The sequence below is a fragment of the Pezoporus flaviventris genome, unplaced genomic scaffold (genome assembly GCF_033815535.1).
Source record: "Pezoporus flaviventris isolate CSIRO_AGI_PZ_B2104156 unplaced genomic scaffold, CSIRO_AGI_Pfla_v1 ptg000044l, whole genome shotgun sequence".
Lineage (NCBI taxonomy): Eukaryota > Metazoa > Chordata > Aves > Psittaciformes > Psittacidae > Pezoporus > Pezoporus flaviventris.
The window spans coordinates 384,504-404,549 of NW_026892592.1; the positions used below are offsets into that span (position 1 = coordinate 384,504).

Genomic DNA, 20,046 nt, shown 5'->3' on the forward strand with positions numbered 1-20,046 from the left:
TGTGGTCACTTTGTGGCATACCCTGTCTATCAGCAAAACACCCATGTGGCGGAAACTTACATGGAGCGCACCATCATCATATGCGCACTCATTGGCATCAGTGACCTGAAGTGAGGCAGCACCCTCAACACTGGATGAAGTGACCTGAAAGGGTACCGATGGGCTTTTGTCATTGCTGATTTGCAGACAGAGGAAATTGAGCAGCTGTCCACCTTGCCTGGTCTCCCAGAGGATCCTTCTGTTGTGGGGTTGCTTAAGGTAGAAGAACAAGTGCCAATCATGACCACAACAGTGCACTAGTGGCAATATCGCACCAACCGAGACTCCCTGATCCCCATCCATCAGCTGATCCATAGACTGGAGAGTCAGGGAGTGATCAGTAGGACCCGCTCGCCCTTTAATAGCCCCATATGGCCAGTGCGAAAGTCTAATGGAGAATGGAGACTAACAGTAGATTATCGTGGCCTGAATGAGGTCACACAAGCATTGAGTGCTGCCATACCAGACATGCTAGAACTTCAGTATGAACTGGAGTCAAAGCAGCCAAGTGGGATGCTGTCGTGGTTTAAACCCAGTCAGGCAACTTGTTCACTCACTCTCAGTGAGTGGTGCCGGGCTGACAACAATCAAGGGCCGCCCCCCCCGCTCCCGGAGGAACGGGGAGGAGGATCGAAAGAGTGCAACTCCTACGGGTTGAGACAAGAACAGTCCAGCAACCAATGTACAACACAAATCACCACTGCTACTACCAACTACAACAGTGATAAGAAAAAATAACAAGGGAAGAGAATACGATACCACCGGCCAAGAAACGAGTCCCACCCGGAAGCCCGTGTCCTTCCGGGTAACTCCCAGTTACCCCCCCACCCCGGGCATGACGTGCTGTGGTATGGAATACCTCCCTGGCTAGCCCGGGTCAGGCACCCCATCTCTGCTTCCTCACAGCTTCCCCTCCTCCCTGGCAGAGCATGAGCCTCACAAAGTCCTTGGTCAGAGTAAACTTCACTTAGCAACAACTGAAAACATCAGCTTCACCAACACTGTTCCCAGGCTGGAAGTCAAAACACAGCACTGCACCAGCTACCGCAAAGGAAAAACATGACTGCTACTGCTGAACCCAGGACAGATGCAACAACTGATATTGCTAATGCATTTTTCTCAATCCCTTTGGCAGCAGAGTGAAGGCCACAGTTCACTTTATTTGGAGGGGTGTCCAGTACACTTGGAACTGACTGTCCCAGGAGTGTGTGGGGCAATACAACAGAAGAAGTTTTTGAGAAAGGGAGGAAAATAATCCAAGTCCTGCTAAAAGCCAGTTTTGCCATAAAATGGTGTAACGTCAAGGGACGTGCACAGAAGATTCAAGTTTTGGGAATAAAATGGCAAGATGGATGTCGCCAGATCACCACAGATATGATCACCAAAAAACAGCAGTCTCCACCAACTAACAAGAAAGAAACACAAACTTTCTTGGGTGTTGTGGGGTTCTGGAGAATGTACATCCCAAATTACATTTGGTTTGTGTCCAGGGTTTAGCAGTGGCAGTCAATTTTTCTCCTTCTTGGTAGCTGGTGCAGAGCTGTGTTTTGACTTTAAGCCTGGGAACAGTGCTGATAATATCAATGTTTTCAGTTGTTGCTAAGTAATGTTTATGTTGACCAAGGACTTTGTGAGGCTCATGCTCTGCCAGGGAGGAGGGGAAGCCGGGAGGAAGCAGAGACAGCACACATGACACAAGCAAGCCAAAGAGGTATTCCATACCACAACACGTCATGGCCGGGGTGGGGGGGTAACTGGGAGCTACCCGGAAGGACACAGGGTTTTCTGGGTCGGGCTCGTTTCTTGGCGGGTGGTATCGTATTCTCTTCCCTTGTTATTTTCTCTTATTGTTGTCATTGGTGGTAGCGGTGGTGATTTGTGTTGTACATTGTTTGCTGGACTGTTCTTGTCTCAACCTGTGGGAGTTGCACTCTTTCGATCCTCCGCCCATCCCTCTGGGAGCGGGGAAGGGGAGAGCCGCTGGGGGAGGGGGGGCATCGATTGCTTCCAGCCCGGCAACACTCACTGGGAGTGAGTGAACAAGCTGTCTGGCTAGGGTTTAAACCACAACAGTTTGTCACATGACAAGGAAGAAGAATGCTGCTTCAAAAGGTGCATGAACAGCAGATCGAAGGAGGTGATCCTGTCCCTCTACTCTGCTCTTGTGAGTCCTCCCTTGGAGTATTGTGTTGATGCGAGGAATAGTAACGGACTAAGGAACGAGTTAAGAGGTTTTTTCAAACTATACATTGTCTTAACTTAGAATAGGGAACAGGTAAGTTCTTGTTCTTGCCAGTTTAAACTATAACCCAGAATAGAATAGGTAGCCAAAATACATTGTTTAAAATCAGAGACCCTTTTCCCTCAAGAAGATGAATGTCTGACAGGTATTTGTTTCAACTAGTTTCCATAAGACTTGAGGTTGCCAGCTGGGAAACTGTGCCAAGGGTGAAAAGTGCACCATGAGGAAGACTGCTTACTTCATCTAAAAGACCCCTGCCCACGACCATCGGAGGGCAGTGCACAAGCGCCAAAAAGGAGGACTCTTATGATAATAAGTACATAAACAAATTATAATATCCCCACCGAACTCTCGGGAACCTAATGAATATGTATGTCTGTGTATAATAAATATCCAGATTGTTGAACTCTTGGTGTGCAAGATAGGAGGAGCGATCCCTCTCACACCCAGCGCTGCAATAAACGTACCTGCTTTACAACTCTTTGTGAGTTATGAAGTTCTGTTCCATAAATCAGTGCGCAGTTCTGGTGTCCTCAAAATAAAAAGGACATTGAACTGTTGGAACAAGCCCAGAGGAGGGCCACAGGGATGATCAGGGGACTGAAGCACCTCCCGTATGAAGATAGATAAGCTGATAAAGATGGGGTTGTTCAGCCTGGAGAAGAGAAGGCTGCCTGGAGAAGAGAAGGCTGCCTGGAGACCTCATAGCAGCCTTCCAGTATCTGAAGGGGGGCTATAGGGATGCTAGGGAGGGACTATTCATTAGGGACTGTAGTGACAGGACAAGGGGTAAAGGGTTCAAACTTAAACAGGGGAAGTTTACGTTGGATATAAGGAGGAACTTCTTTATTGTAAGGGTGGTGTGGCATTGGAATGGGTTCCCAGGGAGGTTTTGAATCACAGTATCACAGTATGTTAGAGATTGGAAGGGACCTCGAAAGATCATCTAGTCCAATCTCCCTGCCGGAGCAGGAACACCTAGATAATGTTACACAGGAATGCGTCCAGGCGGGTTTTGAATGTCTCCAGGGAAGGAGACTCCACAACCTCCCTGGGCAGCCTGTTCCAGTGTTCCGTCACCCTCACTGAGAAGAAGTTTCTTCTCAAGTTTAAGTGGAACCTCTTGTGTTCCAGTTTGTACCCATTACCCCTTGTCCTATCATTGTTTGCCACTGAGTAGAGCCTGGCTCCATCCTCGTGACACTCCCCCTTTATATATTTATAGACACTTATAAGGTCACCCCTCAGTCTCCTCTTCTCCAAACTATAGAGACCCAGCTCCCTCAGTCTTTCCTCATAAGGGAGATGTTCCACTCCCCTAATCATCTTCGTTGCCCTGCGCTGGACTCTCTCCAGCAGCTCCCTGTCCTTCTTGAACTGAGGGGCCCAGAACTGGACACAATACTCCAGATGCGGTCTCACCAGGGCAGAGTAGAGGGGAATGCTCCATCCCTGTCGGTGTTCAAGGCCAGGTTGGACAGAGCCTTGGGTGGCATGGTTTAGTGTGAGGTGTCCCTGCTGATTTGGAGAAAACTCCAAGAACAAACTTGCAAGCAAATTTTTCAAATTGACAAGCAGGTGTTCTTTATTGCAGCGCCAGGAGACAAGGGGGATAGCTCCTCCTCTCGTGTGTCCCTGTATTGCTACCCAAGCCGCCCTTATATAGTCACTGGGCATACGTACATAATCATGAGTATACCTGACCCAAGCTAGCCAAAGGGGTATTCCATACCACAGCACATCATGCCGGGAGGGGGGGGGGAGGGTAACTGGCAATTACTCGGAAGGACGCAGGTTCGACTGGGTCAGACTCATTTCTCGGCGGGTGGTATCGTATTCTCTTCCCTTGTTATTTTCTCTTATCATTGTTGCCATTGGTGGTAGCGGTGGTGATTTGTGTTGTACATTGTTTGCTAAACTGTTCTTGTCTCAACCCATGGGAGTTACATTCTTTCTATTCTCCTCCCCATCCCTCTGGGAGCGGGGAAGGAGGGGGGGGGGGAAGGAAAGAAAGAGGGAGGAAGGGGGGGGAGTGAGTGAATGAGATGTCTGGCTAGGTTTAAACCATGACAGTTCTTTTTGGCGCCCAATGTGGGGCTTGAAGGGTTGAGATAATGACAGATCTGACCGGATTAATAGTCACTCGTCACAATGCTGATTTATTGGCTCTCAAAGTTGTTCCTCTTGATCTCACAGTTTCATGAAACTGATCTGGCTTGCGTTCCCAGTGTGGTCACTACCTCTATACTTTGGGAGGTATATAATAGAAGCATTTGGCAATTACACATCTTTTTTCCCCTCCTCCGGTGGTCAACCTATGAAGGAGACATTCCCTTACCTTCCCAGCCCCCCCCCCCCCCCGACTATTTACAGCATCATTTGAGAGTTTTGAAGTTTTTGAATGGCCTTTTAATGCTGTTGAGACTTGTTTGCTGATTGTGATGGGGATCACCGCGTTGGCACGCATACAGAGTGTATTATGCCCACGACTGACTTCAAGAGTTAGGCAGAGTCAGGTTTGGGTCTTGTCTGGGGTCAAATGACGATGTAGGAGGGCCAAGAGATTTTCCCTGAGGCTGGACAGCCGTGGGTGGCAGGGTGTGTGGGATAGTATGGGCAAGTATCTAGGTCAGAGGGCCCCTCCAGTACTTTGGAATTTCACCACCGAACACCTGCAAAATCCAGAAGAATTAGTAAAACACTTAAATGAGGTGTGTGGTCATTCTGGCCATACCAGAGACGGACAAATCATGGCAACGTGCTGCGGCTTGGCCTATGCTTACAGGGCCTTGTTCAACACTATCCAGCACCTTCAAAAGGAAGAAAATGTCGCTGGATCTGAGGGCAAAGCAACAGTGAAGGGCAGCTACTCCAGCTCCAAGTACAGCAGCTACTCAAACTTTGGCTGCAATGAACAGCTACCCCAATGGCAAGCACAGCAGCTACTCAAACTTTGCAACAGACAGCACAGCTACCCCAGCTCCAAGCACAGCAGCTACACCACCCCCAGCAACAAGTACAGTCACTACTCAAACCACAGTGATAATCACTGCAGCAAAACCAGCGGACTAATTCGTACCAATATCGGTTGCCCCTGTACGCAAGAGAGCAAGCAAACAAGAGGCAAGAAGGATGAAGCGAGATGAAGAAACAATGTATTCAACACCCGGTCTAGCATGTGATCAGGAGTCATCATCACATGACAAAGAAGAAGAAGAAGAGGTGACTTCTTGACCTCGGACCTCAACCGAGCTACGGAATATGCAAAAAGATTTTACCTGTCAACCAGGGGAGTACATCATGACCTGGTTGCTCTGATGCTGGGACAATGGGACCAGTGGTCACGAACTAGAAGGTACAGAAGCCAAGCAGCTGGGATCACTTGCTAGAGAAGGGGGAATTGACAAAGCAATTGCAAGAGAGAAAAAGTCCCTCAGTCTTTGGAGGTGTCTCTTGGCAGCTGTGAAAGAAAGGTTTCCATACAAGGATGATGTTATGAGTCATTCGGCCAAGTGGACTACTATAGACAAAGGCATCCAGTCTCTGAGGGAATCGGCCATCGTAAAGATGATCTATCACATCAGGCTGAATACAGGGGATATACCTGTAGATCCAGATGAAGTTGAATGTACACGACCCATGGGGTGAAAACTTACACGGAATGCACTGTCATCATATGCCCATTCATTGGCAACAGTAACCTGGAATGACATAGTACCACTAACAATGGATGAAATGATTCATAAGCTCCGAGAGTTTGAAGACAATCTCACCCCTTCCATCATCTCAGCTGTGGAAAAACTGTCCCAGGATCTCAAACAATTGAGGGACGACCTATCTGATTTATCCAGCTCCTCACGTGTACCAGCACACGTCTCGGCTATTAACAAAAGGCGTCCAATTGTTCGAGAGAGGAGATACAAGAGGTATACACCATGGGCTACCCTATGGTTTTACCTGCGGGATCACAGAGAAGACATGACAAAGCAGGATGGAAAACCTACTTCAGCTTTGGAGGAACAGGTGTGTGAATTAAAGAGGGGAGCAAGGGCCAAGACTGATCATCCCATGAGAGCTACAGCTTCAGTCTCTAGTGAGCAGTTTCCCAGATGGAGTGGAAGAGCTGATTTTACTCCAGCTCCTGAGATAATGAAGAATAATCCCTTTCAACACGACTTAAGTGTCCAGTGTTGTGATGACTATTAGAGGGGCCCTGCCTCCAGCCAGGTGGAGGTAGGGGACAATCAGATTTACTGGACTGTGTGGATCAGATGGCCTGGCACATCAGTCCCACAGAAATATAAGGCTCTAGTAGATACCCTTACACAGTGTACCCTGATGCCGTCAAGCTCTCAAGGAGTGCAGCCCATCTATATTTCTGGAGTGACAGGAGGATCCCAAGAGTTGACTGTGCTGGAGGCTGAAATCAGCCTGACTGGGAGGGAATAGCAAAAGCATCTTATTGTGACTGGTCCAGAGGCTCCATGCATCCTCAGCATAGACTACCTCAAGAGAGGGTACTTCAAAGACCCAAAAGGGTACCGATGGGCTTTTGGTATTGCTGCTTTGGAGACAGAGAAATTGAGCAGCTGTCCACCATGCCTGGTCTCTCAGAGGATCCTTCCGTTGTGGGGTTGCTGAAAGTTGAAGAACAACAAGTGCCAACTGCGACCACAACAGTGCACCGGAGGCAATATCGCACCAACCATGACTCAATGATTCCCATCCATCAGCTGAGCTGTAGACTGGAGAGTCAGGGAGTGATCATCAGGACCCGCTCGCCCTTTAATAGCCCCATATGGCCACTGCGAAAGTCGAACAGAGAGTGGAGACTAACAGTACACTATCATGGCCTGAGTGAAGTCACACCATCATTGAGTGCTGCCGTACCGGACATGCTAGAACTTCAGTATGAACTAGAGTCAAAGGCAGCCAAGTGGTATGCCACGATTGATATTGCCAATGCATTTTTTCAATTCCTTTGGCAGCAGAGTGCAGGCCACAGTTTGCTTTTACTTGGAGGGGTGTCCAGTTCACTTGGAACCGACTGCCCCAGGGGTGGAAACACAGCCCTACCATTTGCCATGGACTGATCCAGACTGCACTGGAACAGGGGCAAGCTCCAGAACACCTGCAATACATTGATGACATTATTGTGGGGGGCGATACAGCGGAAGAAGTCTTTGAGTAAGGGAGGAAAATAATCCAAATCCTTCTGAGAGCCGGTTTTGCCATAAAACGGAGTAAGGTCAAGGGACCTGCACAGGAGATTCAATTTTGGGGAATAAAATTTCAAGATGGACGCAGACAGATCCCCACAGATGTGATCAACAAGATAACAGCAATGTCTCCACCAACTAATAAGAAAGAAACGCAAGCTTTCTTGGGTGCTGTGGGGTTCTGGAGAATGCACATCCCAAATTACAGTTCGATTGTAAGCCCTCTCTATCATGTGACCCGGAAGAAGAATGATTTTAAATGGGGCCCTGAGCAGCAACAAGCCTTTGAGCAAATTAAACGCAAGACACTTCGTGCAGTAGCCCTTGGACCAGTCCGGACCGGACCAGATGTAAAAAATGTACTGTACACTGCAGCTGGGGAGAACGGCCATACCTGGAGCCTCTGGCAGAAAGCTCCAGGGGAGACTCAAGGTCGACCCCTCGGCTTTTGGAGTCGGGGATATAAAGGATCTGAGGCCAGCTATACCCCAACTGAGAAAGAGATACTGGCAGCCGATGAAGGGGTTCAAGCTGCTTTGGAAGTGATTGGCACTGAAGCACAGCTCCTCCTGGCACCCCGGCTGCCCGTGCTGGGCTGGATGTTCAAAGGCAAGGTCTCCTCTCCACATCATGAAACCGATGCTACATGGAGTAAATGGGCTGCACTAATTACACAACGAGCTTGAATAGGAAATCCCAGTCATCCAGGCATTCTGGAAGTCATCGTGGACTGGCCAGAGGGCAAAGATTTTGGAATGTCACCAGAGGAGGAGGCGATGCGTGCTGCAGAGGCCCCACCATATAATAAACTGTCAGGAAGTGAAAAGCAATATGCTTTGTTTACTGATGGCTCTTGCCGTATTGTGGGAAAGCATTGGAGATGGAAGGCAGCTGTATGGAGTCCTGGACGACAAGTTGCAGAAACTGCTGAAGGAGAGGGTGAAATGAGTCAGTTTGCAGTGGTGAAAGCCATCCAGCTGGCCCTGAACATTGCTGAACAAGAAAAGTGGCCAGTACTTATACTGACTCATGGATGGTGGCAAATTCCCTTTGGGGGTGGTTGCAGGAATGGAAGCAGAGCAACTGGCAAAGCAGAGGGAAACCCATCTGGGCTGCTGCACTGTGGAAAGGTATTCCAAATCACTGTATTTGCAAGCACAAGGGGTTAAGGCGTTGCAGTAAATGGCTTTTTGTCTGATCATATTCATCTCTGTGTCCATATTTCTTCTGCTGTAGATATAGTCCTAGGTTCAGCTGTAGCAGTCATTTTTCTCCTTCTTAGTAGCTGGTGCAGTGCTGTGGTTTTGACTTTCGTCCTGGGAACAGTGCTGATAACACACCAGTGTTTTACTTTTTGATAAGTAATGCTTACACCTATCAAGGACTTTTCAGTCTCATGTTCTGCCAATGAGGAGGGGTTGGGAAGCTGGGAGGAAGCAGAAACAGGATACCTGACCCAAACTAGCCAAAGGGATATTCCCTACTGTAAGCGGCGAGGAGAAGCAGACAAGCCAACCCAATATGGGTGATAAGCAACTTCTACTTTATTTGTGACGCAGTTCACACATACATAGGAGTGGTATTCAGCCACTCCTCCTTGGCATAACAATATTGGTTAGCCCCCACAGCTTCCTCCACATTCTCCTCCCAGGTCCGGTCTCCGGCCACCTGTGGGGGCCACCCCCTGCCTTGCTTGCACAGTCCTCAGGAACTCTACGGTTCTGCTCTTAGAGTCATTCTGCAACAATTCCCCCCTTTTTCTTTGTGCAAGCAAGGCATTATGGGTTATTCTGTTCACCTGTTTTATCACACAACTATAAACAAGTCTAATAGCTACGATGATTAATCTAACAATGATACATAAGTGCAATACTTCAAACAACAGTGTTTGACTCAACCTGTAATGCCCCGTGAAGACAACCATCTAGTTATTAGGATATTGCTCATTTACTACTGCTGGGTAAGCTGAGCCAGGGTTCTCAGCTGTGCGTGCATCGAATTAGCATAATCGGAGAGACTCATACAACACATTCCATCAAACTCTTCACATCCATGTCCCTGTTCCAACAACAAAAGGTTCTGCAGTGTTGCATGTCTTACAGAGTCAACATTAAAATAAATCAGAAAATGCCTTCAATGTAGAATTTTCTGCTTAGTTGAGCCAAGGTCCGGCTGAAGCACTGACAGTGATTTGGCATATTATGATTGGATACATGTTTTGAAGACACTTAGTGACTAACATATAATTGGTTAAACACAGGTGTGAGAACTCAACCTTGAAAGCTTGCCAACAGTCCACAGTTCTCATTAACTTGGTGAATTCCAGCCTCTTATCTTGCTTGCTTAAGCTTCTTCAGGCCTCTCATGGCCTTGCTGTATCTTTCAGGACTATTCAAAGTTTATGTACCAATTATGCATTCTCCTGTGAGAACACTGTCTCCACATCTCCCCCCCTTTTGTTTTATCCAGTAACAAGTCGCTACTACAGCAAGGCACACACAAATTCACATTAGCAGAGTAACTATTACAGGGTGCAGCAGCATGTTGAAGATGCTGATGGCAGTGAAGGACTAGCCAAAGAAATTTCTTACCAGTAGAATTCTCCCCCCCTCTTAATTTGTTCCATCACCTGCTTTATAACACTACCATTGTATTAAAATTTTTCTAGCTTTTGCCTTAGCATTTTCTAGCAGCTACTGCAAATTTCCATACTCTGACATCTCTTTTACAAGTGACAAATCTATACAATACAAGGTGCAGTTTCTTATTAGCAACTAGCTAGTAAATACAGGTGGTTTTATACACAAAATCACAACGTCTAATAACAGCTACTTTACAAGCACACATATTCAGGATGTTACTTTTCAGTTGTCCCCAAGTGATGTTTTGCAGTTATTTGTTCTTTCTCTTCCTCTATCTCATTCTGCTTGGGGTATTCACAGTCAGCTCCTGTAGCTGAGGCATCAGGTTTATCCATTCGTCTGTCCAGCTCATGGCAGGGCTTGACAAACTTTGCAGGCAGTCACCATGGACCTGTAGGCAGGAGGACACAAATATACCCCCTCCCCCAGGTTATCAGTTCTTCAGAAGTAGACAGGTTAAAGTTAAATGTAACATCATTACTCTCTCTCCCCCCTCTTTTTTTTTTTTTTTTGTCCCTGCAAAAGCTATCATTATTCCCACTACAGTTCCACGTACAGAACGTGGCACAAGGACCCTGTGGAGACTAACAGCAAACCAGCTCCGAGAAGCATCATTGCAGTGCGAGGTGGCAGGCTCAACCTTAGCGGGCGTCCCCGCAGAGGCTCTGCCTCCCCCACATCGTATGAGGCTTGGGCTTTTATACTGACCAAAATGCACACTCATTCCGACACAGGTGGCCAGCCTGTGCTGGAAGAAGTGGCCAGCAGTATCTACAGAGGTCTCCAAGGGTTGATAGAGACCTGGACATACTTATATTTACCAACTTCTAGTACATGAGTATCACAGAGAAACTGTATGGGCTCCCCCTGTCAATTGCAAGAAAAAATCATAACATATACAGCTTGAGTATAAGAGGATTTTAACGCATACGTGGTCACTGTTTGTCAAGCCTCCTTAACTATTTTGAGATCAAGAGCTTCCCACTCTTTAGCCCCCTGCTGTGTAGTAAACACAGGATATGCAAAGATGCCCATTGCAGAAAATTCCCCAGTAATGATCACATATTTGGTTACCTATTGTTACAACTGAGCGTCTCCAGGGCCAGTAAGTCTGAGCAGACCCACCCGGGAGACAAGAGTCAGGGTCTGGAAGCAGAGGATACAAATCTGGCTCGGATTCAGGGGATTCGGGGGCTGATCCTGCGCCGAACTCGGGGTCTCCGTTGCTCGCAGCTGTGTCTTTCTTATCAGATGTATCTCGTTCGGTATGTAGCCATCTGCAGATCTGGCTCCTCCGTGACTGAGTTAAAAATTTTTTCACTCTAGGGCGTAGTGGGTTGGAGAGGCTCGCGGTTCCTTTAAATCTCCCGCTCGCGCATGATCCCTATTTTCTACTGCTGCTTCACAGTGGCGCCGCAATCGATCCGGCGCCGAGGCACCGCCTTTTTTCTTTCGGATTTCTCGAAATTTATCATGCATATACCTTCTAATATACTTTCTCTGTCCTTTTCAAAGTCCCTACTTTCGGAACTGGGGTGGTGGGGGAGCAGGGGGTTACACCTCCTCCGCGGCACCTTCTGATGGAGGGGGAGAAAAGGAAGGGGGGGGGGGTGCGGTGGGAAACCCTGTGCTCCCGCGAGCTGGGGGGGGGGGGAACGAGTTGTAATCTTCCCCCGGTTTCAACCGACCGGGGACGTCTGTTCCTAGTTTCTCTGTTGCTACCGCGGCAGTTTTCTTTTCTGCCTTGTATCTTTTTATACAGTTCATTACTTCCCTCCGTGGTTTACCGAGTTTCTTTGCCTTTTTATAATCATTAAGCACCGAGTCAAATAGTTCATCACCAAACTTTCGCCACTCACTCTCCTCAAATATTGTATTAGGATCTGCAAAAAAAATCTCTTAGCCTTCCCTAGCCACTAGACCTGCTAGCTGCTTTAGAGTCTCAGGCTCAATTCCCCGCTTTTATAAAAAGCACTGTAAAAAGTTCAGGGCTCAGTTCCCCGCTTTTATAAGAAGCACTGTAATAAGTCCAGGGCTACCTCTCGGTCCATTTTCATGGCCAGCCTTTTCCGGATCGTCTTCTTCTGGGTCGACCTGTAACCTCGGTCTCCGGATCGGCCTCCCGACGCAGCAGTGTCTGGTTCGCCCCAGCGGCGGATTCTTTCGGTTAGTCCAAGCACCCGGGTCCGTCACGCCACCGCAGCAGCATTGCCCGCGCTTCCCGGCCGCTGCCGCCGGCGCCGCTCACTCGCCGTTCCGGGTCCCCGTCGACCGGAGCCCTGTATCCCGGGTCCCCGTTAAACCGGGACCCTGTATTCCGGGTCCCCGTTAAACCGGGGCCCTGTATTCCGGGTCCCCGTTAAACCGGGGCCCTGTATCCCGGGTCCCCGTTAAACCGGGGCCCTGTATCCCGGGTCCCCGTTAAACCGGGGCCCTGTATTCCGGGTCCCCGTCGGCCGGGGCCCTGTATCCCGGGTCCCCGCTAGTCGGGCCCTGTATCCCGGGTCCCCGCTAGTCGGGGCCCTGTAATCCGGGTCCCCGTCGACCAGGGCCCTGTAGTCCGCGTCCCTGTTCGGGCGCCATTTGTAAGCGGCGAGGAGAAGCAGACAGGCCAACCCAATATGGGTGATAAGCAACTTCTCCTTTATTTGTGACGCAGTTCACACATACATAGGAGTGGTATTCAGCCACTCCTTCTTGGCATAACAGTATTGGTTAGCCCCCACAGCTTCCTCCACATTCTCCTCCCAGGTCCGGTCTCCAGCCACCTGTGGGGGCCACCCCCTGCCTTGCTTGCACAGTCCTCCAGAACTCTATGGTCCTGCTCTTAGAGTCATTCTGCAACACTTTTCTAGTACTGTTCTAACTCTAAATGATTGTCTCAGAGTGGCTGTAATTTTATTAACTCCTTCACAGCTCCTACATTTTAAAAGCGGGTTTGAGGAGCTTGCTGCAAGAGTTGCAGATGAGAATTCAGAGTGAAATCCTCATCACCCTTTGCACGGTGTTTCATCTGAAATGTTACTGGGAAAGAGACAGTTTCACCCTTGTCGTGGTTTAAACCCAGTCAGGTAACTTGTTCACTCACTCCCAGTGAGTGGTGCCGAGCTGACAACAATCGAGGTCCGTGTCCGTCTCCCCCCCCCACCCCGCACCGGGGCTCTCCCCTTCCCCGCTCCCGGAGGAACAGGGAGGAGGATCGAGAGAGTGCAACTCCTACGGGTTGAGACAAGAACAGTCCAGCAACAAATCACCACCGCTACTATCAGCTAAAACAATGATAAGGGAAAATAACAAGGGAAGAGCATACGATGCCACCGGCCAAAAAAGCGAGTTCCACCCGGAAGCCCGTGTCCTTCCCGGTAACTCCCAGTTACCCCCACTCCGGCCATGACGTGCTGTGGTATGGAATACCTCCCCGGCTAGCCCGGGTCAGGCGCCCCGTCTCTGCTTCCTCACAGCTTCCCCTCCTCCCTGGCAGAGCATGAGCCTCACAGAGTCCTTGGTCAGGGTAAACATCACTTAGCAACAACCGAAAACATCGGCTTCACCAACACTGTTCTCAAGCTAGAAGTCAAAACACAGCACTGCACCAGTTAACACAAAGGAAAAACATGACTGCTACTGCTGAACCCAGGACAACCCTGATGGAGTACAAGCTCGTATGAAAACTGAAGTTTTACAGCAAGCACAGCAATTGGCTTTAGCTGCCCTGAAAGCTGTGCCAGAAGCGGGAAAACCTAATCCTTCATATACATCAGTAAAGCAGGGACCTACTGAGCCATATATGCGATTTATTGACAGATTGACAGAGGCTATTGAAAAGAATATTGATCTGGCATCTAATGCTAAAGAATCGATGCTTATGTCTCTGGCTATGGAAAATGCTAACCCAGCTTGTAAGTGTATTTTGCAGGTTTTGCCAAAATCTGCTGGTCTTCAAGAAATGATGGATGCATGTTCTAAAGTGGGCACAGCAGAGGAAAAGGCTGGATACATGGCTACTGCCTTCGCCGCTGCTGTTAAACCCCTTCTACAACAAGGTCAGGGTGACTGTGGGGGTACTAAAGGTATGAGATGTTATAACTGTGGACGGATGGGACATTTTAAAAAGCAGTGTACTGTAAAGAAAACTAGTTCAGCAACCCGCCCCCCTCACTGTGGTGTTACTGATTTTGTAGACAAATGTATTAAATGTGACAAATTTGGCCACAAGACAATTGAATGTTGTTCAAAGTTTAAAAGAATAGGACCCCTCTGGGAAACTTGAATGTGAGCACGATGCCACCCCGTGCAACGACACAAAATCAGGGTGTCTGGACTGCGTCCCCTCCGCCACTTCAGGGAGTGCCGCAGTGGATGTGGCAACCGCAATAGATTTTACCATAACTGATACTTCTGTTCATTGCATTCCATCTAAATTAAATGGGCCCCTTGGTCATGGGTTATGTGCTTTGCTACTGGGACGATCATCAACATCAAGGAAAGGAATCTTTGTATTACCCAGTGTAATTGATGCTGACTATACTGGCAATATTGGGATCATGGTGCAAATGCATGCTGAAAATTCAAAAAGAGCTCAATTACTTCCATTTGAGGCAAAAGTCCCTCAGATGGGGCCAAAAATTAGAGGAAATCAGGCCTGGCATTCCACGGGAATACCACAAATTTTATTTGCTTTAGACATAGCAAAGCACAAACCTGAGGACCAAGTCTCTATAAGAGGTTGTGATAATCAAACAATTAAGCTGTCTATGTTCAGCAGGAGTTGTTGGAATAGGGGGAATGCAATCAACTCAAATCAGTAAATAATTGGTGGATGTGTTTATGTCTGATGAAAGTGATACCCAAATTAGTCCATATGTTATGCCTTTTCCTATTGCATTGCTTGGACGAAATGTTCTCAGTCAAATGGGAATGAAACTGACCACAGAAATTTTTAGTGGCAGCCATTGAGGGATGGCCAACCTATAAATTGCAATGGCTTACTGAAACACCCGTATGGGTCGATCAATGGCTGCTGACAAAAGAAAAGCTGTCCCATATTCACCAACTGATCAATGAACAGCTAAAAGCAGGCCATATTGTGCCATCCACTAGTCCGTGAAATACTCCAATATTTATCATTCCTAAGAAAAATGGAAAATGGAGACTGCTACATGAGCTCAGAGCTATCAACGCAGTTATGAAAGACATGGTAGCTTACTCATGTATCACAGTATCACAGTATGCTAGAGATTGGAAGGGACCTCGAAAGATCATCTAGTCCAATCCCCCTGCCGGAGCAGGAACACCAAGATAATGTTACACAGGAATGCGTCCAGGCAGGTTTTGAATGTCTCCAGGGAAGGAGACTCCACAACCTCCCTGGGCAGCCTGTTCCAGTGTTCCGTCACCCTCACTGAGAAGAAGTTTCTTCTCAAGTTTAAGTGGAACCTCTTGTGTTCCAGTTTGTACCCATTACCCCTTGTCCTATCATTGTTTGCCACTGAGTAGAGCCTGGCTCCATCCTCGTGACACTCCCCCTTTATATATTTATAGACACTTATAAGGTCACCCCTCAGTCTCCTCTTCTCCAAACTATAGAGACCCAGCTCCTTCAGTATTTCCTCATAAGGGAGATGCTCCACTCCCTTAATCATCTTTGTTGCCCTGCGCTGGACTCTCTCCAGCAGCTCCTTGTCCTTCTTGAACTGAGGGGCCCAGAACTGGACACAATATTCCAGATGCGGTCTCACCAGGGCACAGTAGAGGGGAAGGAGGACCTCTCTCGACCTACTAACCACCGCCCTTCTAATACACCCCAGGATGCCATTGGCCTTCTTGTCCACAAGGGCACAGTGTTGGCCCATGGTCATCCTGTCGTCCACTAGGACCCCCAGGTCCCTCTCCCCTACACTGCTCTCTAACAGGTCGTTTCCCAACCTATACTGGAACGTGGGGTTGTTCCTGCCCAGATGCAGGACTCTACACTTTCCCTTGTTATATTTCATCAAGTTACTCCCTGCCCAACTCTCCAGCCTGTCCAGGTCTCGCTGGATAGCAGCACAGCCTTCTGGCGTGTCAGCCACTCCTCCCAGCTTAGTGTCATCAGCAAACTTGCTGATAGTACACTCAATTCCCTCATCTAAATCATTGATGAATATATTAAATAATACCGGTCCCAGTACTGACCCTTGAGGCACTCCACTAGTTACAGGCCTCCAACTAGACTCAGCCCCATAGACTACAACTCTCTGGCTTCTCTCCTTCAGCCAGTTTGCAGTCCACCGCACTACCTGATCATCCAGTCCACACTTCCTCATTTTAGCCGTGAGGATGCTGTGGGAGACTGTGTCAAATGCTTTGCTGAAGTCAAGGTAGACCACATCCACCGCTCTGCCATCATCCATCCACCGTGTTATTTCCTCATAAAAGGCTAAGAGATTGGTCAAACATGATTTCCCCCTGGTGAAGCCATGTTGACTGCCCCTCATAACCTTCTTATCCTTGATATGCCTTAAGATGGTACCAAGGATAAGGTGTTCCATCACTTTCCCAGGGATGGAGGTGAGGCTGACCGGTCTATAGTTACCCGGGTAACTATAATATGTAATAGAAGTTGGTAAATATAAGTATGTCCACGTTTCTGTCGACCTTTGGAGACATTTATAGATATTGCTGGCCACTTCTTCCAACATAGGCTGGCCACCTGTGTCGGAATGAGTGTGCATTTTGGTCAGTATAAAAGCCCAAGCCTCATACGATGTGGGGGAGGCAGAGCCTCTGCGGGGATGCCCGCTAAGGTTGAGCCTGCCACCTCGCACTGCAGTGATGCTTCTCGGAGATAGTTTGTTGTTAGTCTCCACAGGGTCCTTGTGCCACATTCTGTGTGTGGGACTGTAGTGGGAATAATGATTGTCTGGATTTCGTGCTTCAAATATTGTAGCTGTGTGGAGTGTGCTTGTGGGATCCCATACGTGTGTGTGTGTGTGTTAAGGGCAGACGGTGTTCTGTGTATTTTTTGTTGTTGCATTCATGTAAAAGTTTTTAACCAGTAGCAGTTTAACATTTCGGGCAAGAAAGCGTTAATGCAAAAGTGCTGTTGCCGGCTGGTATTTATGGTTGCTGCTGAAGCAGACAGGCAGCTGTAGCTGCTGCCGAGCTGGCCGGCACTTGTAGGGTGAGCGACTTTGTATCAGAAAAAAAAAAAAAAAAAAAGGCAATGATGCAGCAAACTCCTTGACTGTCTCCTTCTCAAGAATTGATAACCTGGGGGAGGGAGTATATTTGTGTCCTCCTGCCTACAGGTCCATGGCGACTGCCTGCAAAGTTTGTCAAGCCTTGCCATGAGCTGGACAGGCGAGAGGAGGAGCCTGATGCCTCAGCTACAGGATCTGACCGTGAATACCCCAAGCAGAATGAGATAGAGGAAGAAAAAAATGAATGATTGCAAAACATCACTTGGGGGCAACTGAAAAGTAACAGCTTGAATATATGTGTGCTTGTAAAGCAGCTATTATTAGAGGCTGTGATTTTGTGTATAAAACAACCTGTATTTACTAGCCAGTTGCTAATAAGAAGCTACACCTTGTATTATATAGATTCGTCACTTGTAAAAAAGATGTTAGAGTATGGAAATTTGCAGTAGCTGCTAGAAAATTCTAAGGCAAAAGCAGAAAGATTCTAATACAATGGTAGTGTTATAAAGCAGGTAATGGAACAAATCAAGAGGGTGGGAGAATTCCACTGGTAAGCAATTTCTTTGGCTAGTCCCTTGCTGCCATCAGCATCTTCAACATGCTGCTGCACCCTGTAATAGTTGCTCTGCTAATGTAAAGGTGTGTGTGCCTTGCTGTAGTAGTGATTTGTTACTGGATGAAGCAGGTGAAACTGCACTGACAACAAGGTGCAAGGGCTGAGGCTGACCAAATGTCTGCTACCACAGTCAAGGGCAAGACTGGGTTGGCCTCTGTGTTTGCCACCAAGAAGAACCTTTAGCTCCTCTGTTGGCTGCAACCCAGCAGGCATGTAGTGGTGGGGACACATGCCATGCCAGACCTTGATGTGAAAGATGGCCTCCCCTGTTATCAGAGAGCCATACAGCAGAAAAAAGGGGCAGGCCCAGCAGCCTGTAGTTGGCATATATTGGAGATATGATCTAGCCCAAATCCCCTGATCAAGTAGAGTCATCCAAAACATATATAAAACAAAAAGGGGGAGATGTGGAGGCAGTGTTCTCACAGGAGAATGGATAACTGGTACAGAAACTCTGAATAATCCCGAAAAATACAGCCATGAGAGGCCCGAGGAAGCCTAAACAAGCAAGATAAGAAGAAGCTGGAATTCACTGAGTTATGAGAACTGTGGACTGTTGGCAAGCTTTTGAGGTCAAGTTCTCCCACCTGTGCTTAACCGATTATATGTTAGTCACTAAGGGTCTTCAAGACATGTATCCAATCATAATATGCCAAATCACTGTAAGTGCATGTAAGAAACAGTATTTAAGGGGTTAAGGCTTTGTAATAAACGGCTTTTACGGCTTTTGTCTGATCATATTGATCTCTGACTGAGTCCATATTTTCTGCGGCAGTCCACCCCTGGTTGCATCTCCCACTATTCTACTTTAAGCACCCCTTCCCCTTACTTACACATTCCCTTTTATGGTAGAGTCACCTAACTCATCTTCCTCTCCTTCGCCCCCCCCGGGGAGCTTGCTTTCAAGTATCAAGCCTTGTTCTAGCCCTTTTATCACTCTGATTACACTGAGTTTCAGATGAACCCCCCTGCCTATTTGCCAACTTCCTCTTTATCTTCTGTTTTCACCTTAGCTATTCTTTCAAGCCTATAAAGCAACACTATGGTGTTTCTTCCACAAGAGGACACCATAAGCAGCCATGAGGACCCTGGACCTCCTCTAACTTTCCCCAGAAGGATCAGAAGGGAGCTGTAATATCTCAGCTGAACACTGCCAGGCTGTGCAGAATCAGGGAAGCCTATTTTCAGAGGGTTCGTACACATGGGGTGTGAATAATAAATAAATTAAATAAAGCAAAAATAAATATTCATCTTGCAGTTTTTGCTCCTGGAAATCCCATTTGGTCTTGAGTGAGCCTGATACGCGGAGAGACTCCTCAACTCATTAAAGTTGTAAAGTAGGTATGCTTTATTCAGCTGAGGCGCATGGGGATTAGTTCCTCCAAAGGCATGCACACCCCAGTGTCGTTTTCCCTCTACATTTATTCTATATGGTGTTACATATGCAATAGGTTACACAAGACATCTATACATATTCATATCCTTTTCCCTCTTCATATTATAATGAGCTAAAGCTTCCTTCACTCCTGCGCAGTGCCTCCTGATGGTCGTGGGCAGGGGTCTCGAGATGAAGTAAACGAGTCTTCCTCACTCTTGAACTTTTCACCTTCATCTTGTACGCATGCTTACTAGTCCCCTGGCTTCGGTTCAAACCATAGTTCTAGTCTCAGCTGGGTCTTCACCAGGTGTATGGTGTTGCAAGTAGAAACTTTGACCACCAGTTCCCCTTATCTGATGGTCTTTCTTACATAAGTTTACATTAAACACCAGCTGCACTTTTAGACAAATACTTATTGTTAACTAAAGAGATTGAAGATAATCAGAAGAATAACATAGGTTTAACATTCGGTTATTAATTCAGGCCCCCTATTAAGCCAGCCAATATGGTGACCTTGGAAGTATGACAGGAATGTTGTCGGATGTAACAGAAGCATGGAGCAGCCCAGCTGCAGCACAAAGCAATGCAATGAGCCAAGAGCTGAGGAGCACAAAAGTCCAACTGTGCGGCAAATGCAGCACTGGTGGCTCTGATATAAGAGGACTGCTGTTTTCCAGCAGAAAGGTGCAGCTAAGGAAAATAGTTCCTTGGTGGATGCAACCTGCACAA

At 47.6% G+C, this 20,046-nt stretch overlaps 1 long non-coding RNA gene across 1 annotated transcript in view; it reads left to right on the forward strand.

Annotated features, from left to right (window-relative positions):
• LOC133276342 (uncharacterized) overlaps positions 1 to 17,704 on the forward strand; it is a 93,688-nt gene extending 75,984 nt beyond the window's left edge. Inside the window, exon 2 of the long non-coding RNA XR_009745831.1 lies at positions 17,407 to 17,704. This is a non-coding gene — a long non-coding RNA (uncharacterized LOC133276342). The remainder of the gene's footprint in view (positions 1 to 17,406) is intronic.
• The last annotated feature ends 2,342 nt before the right edge of the window (positions 17,705 to 20,046 follow it).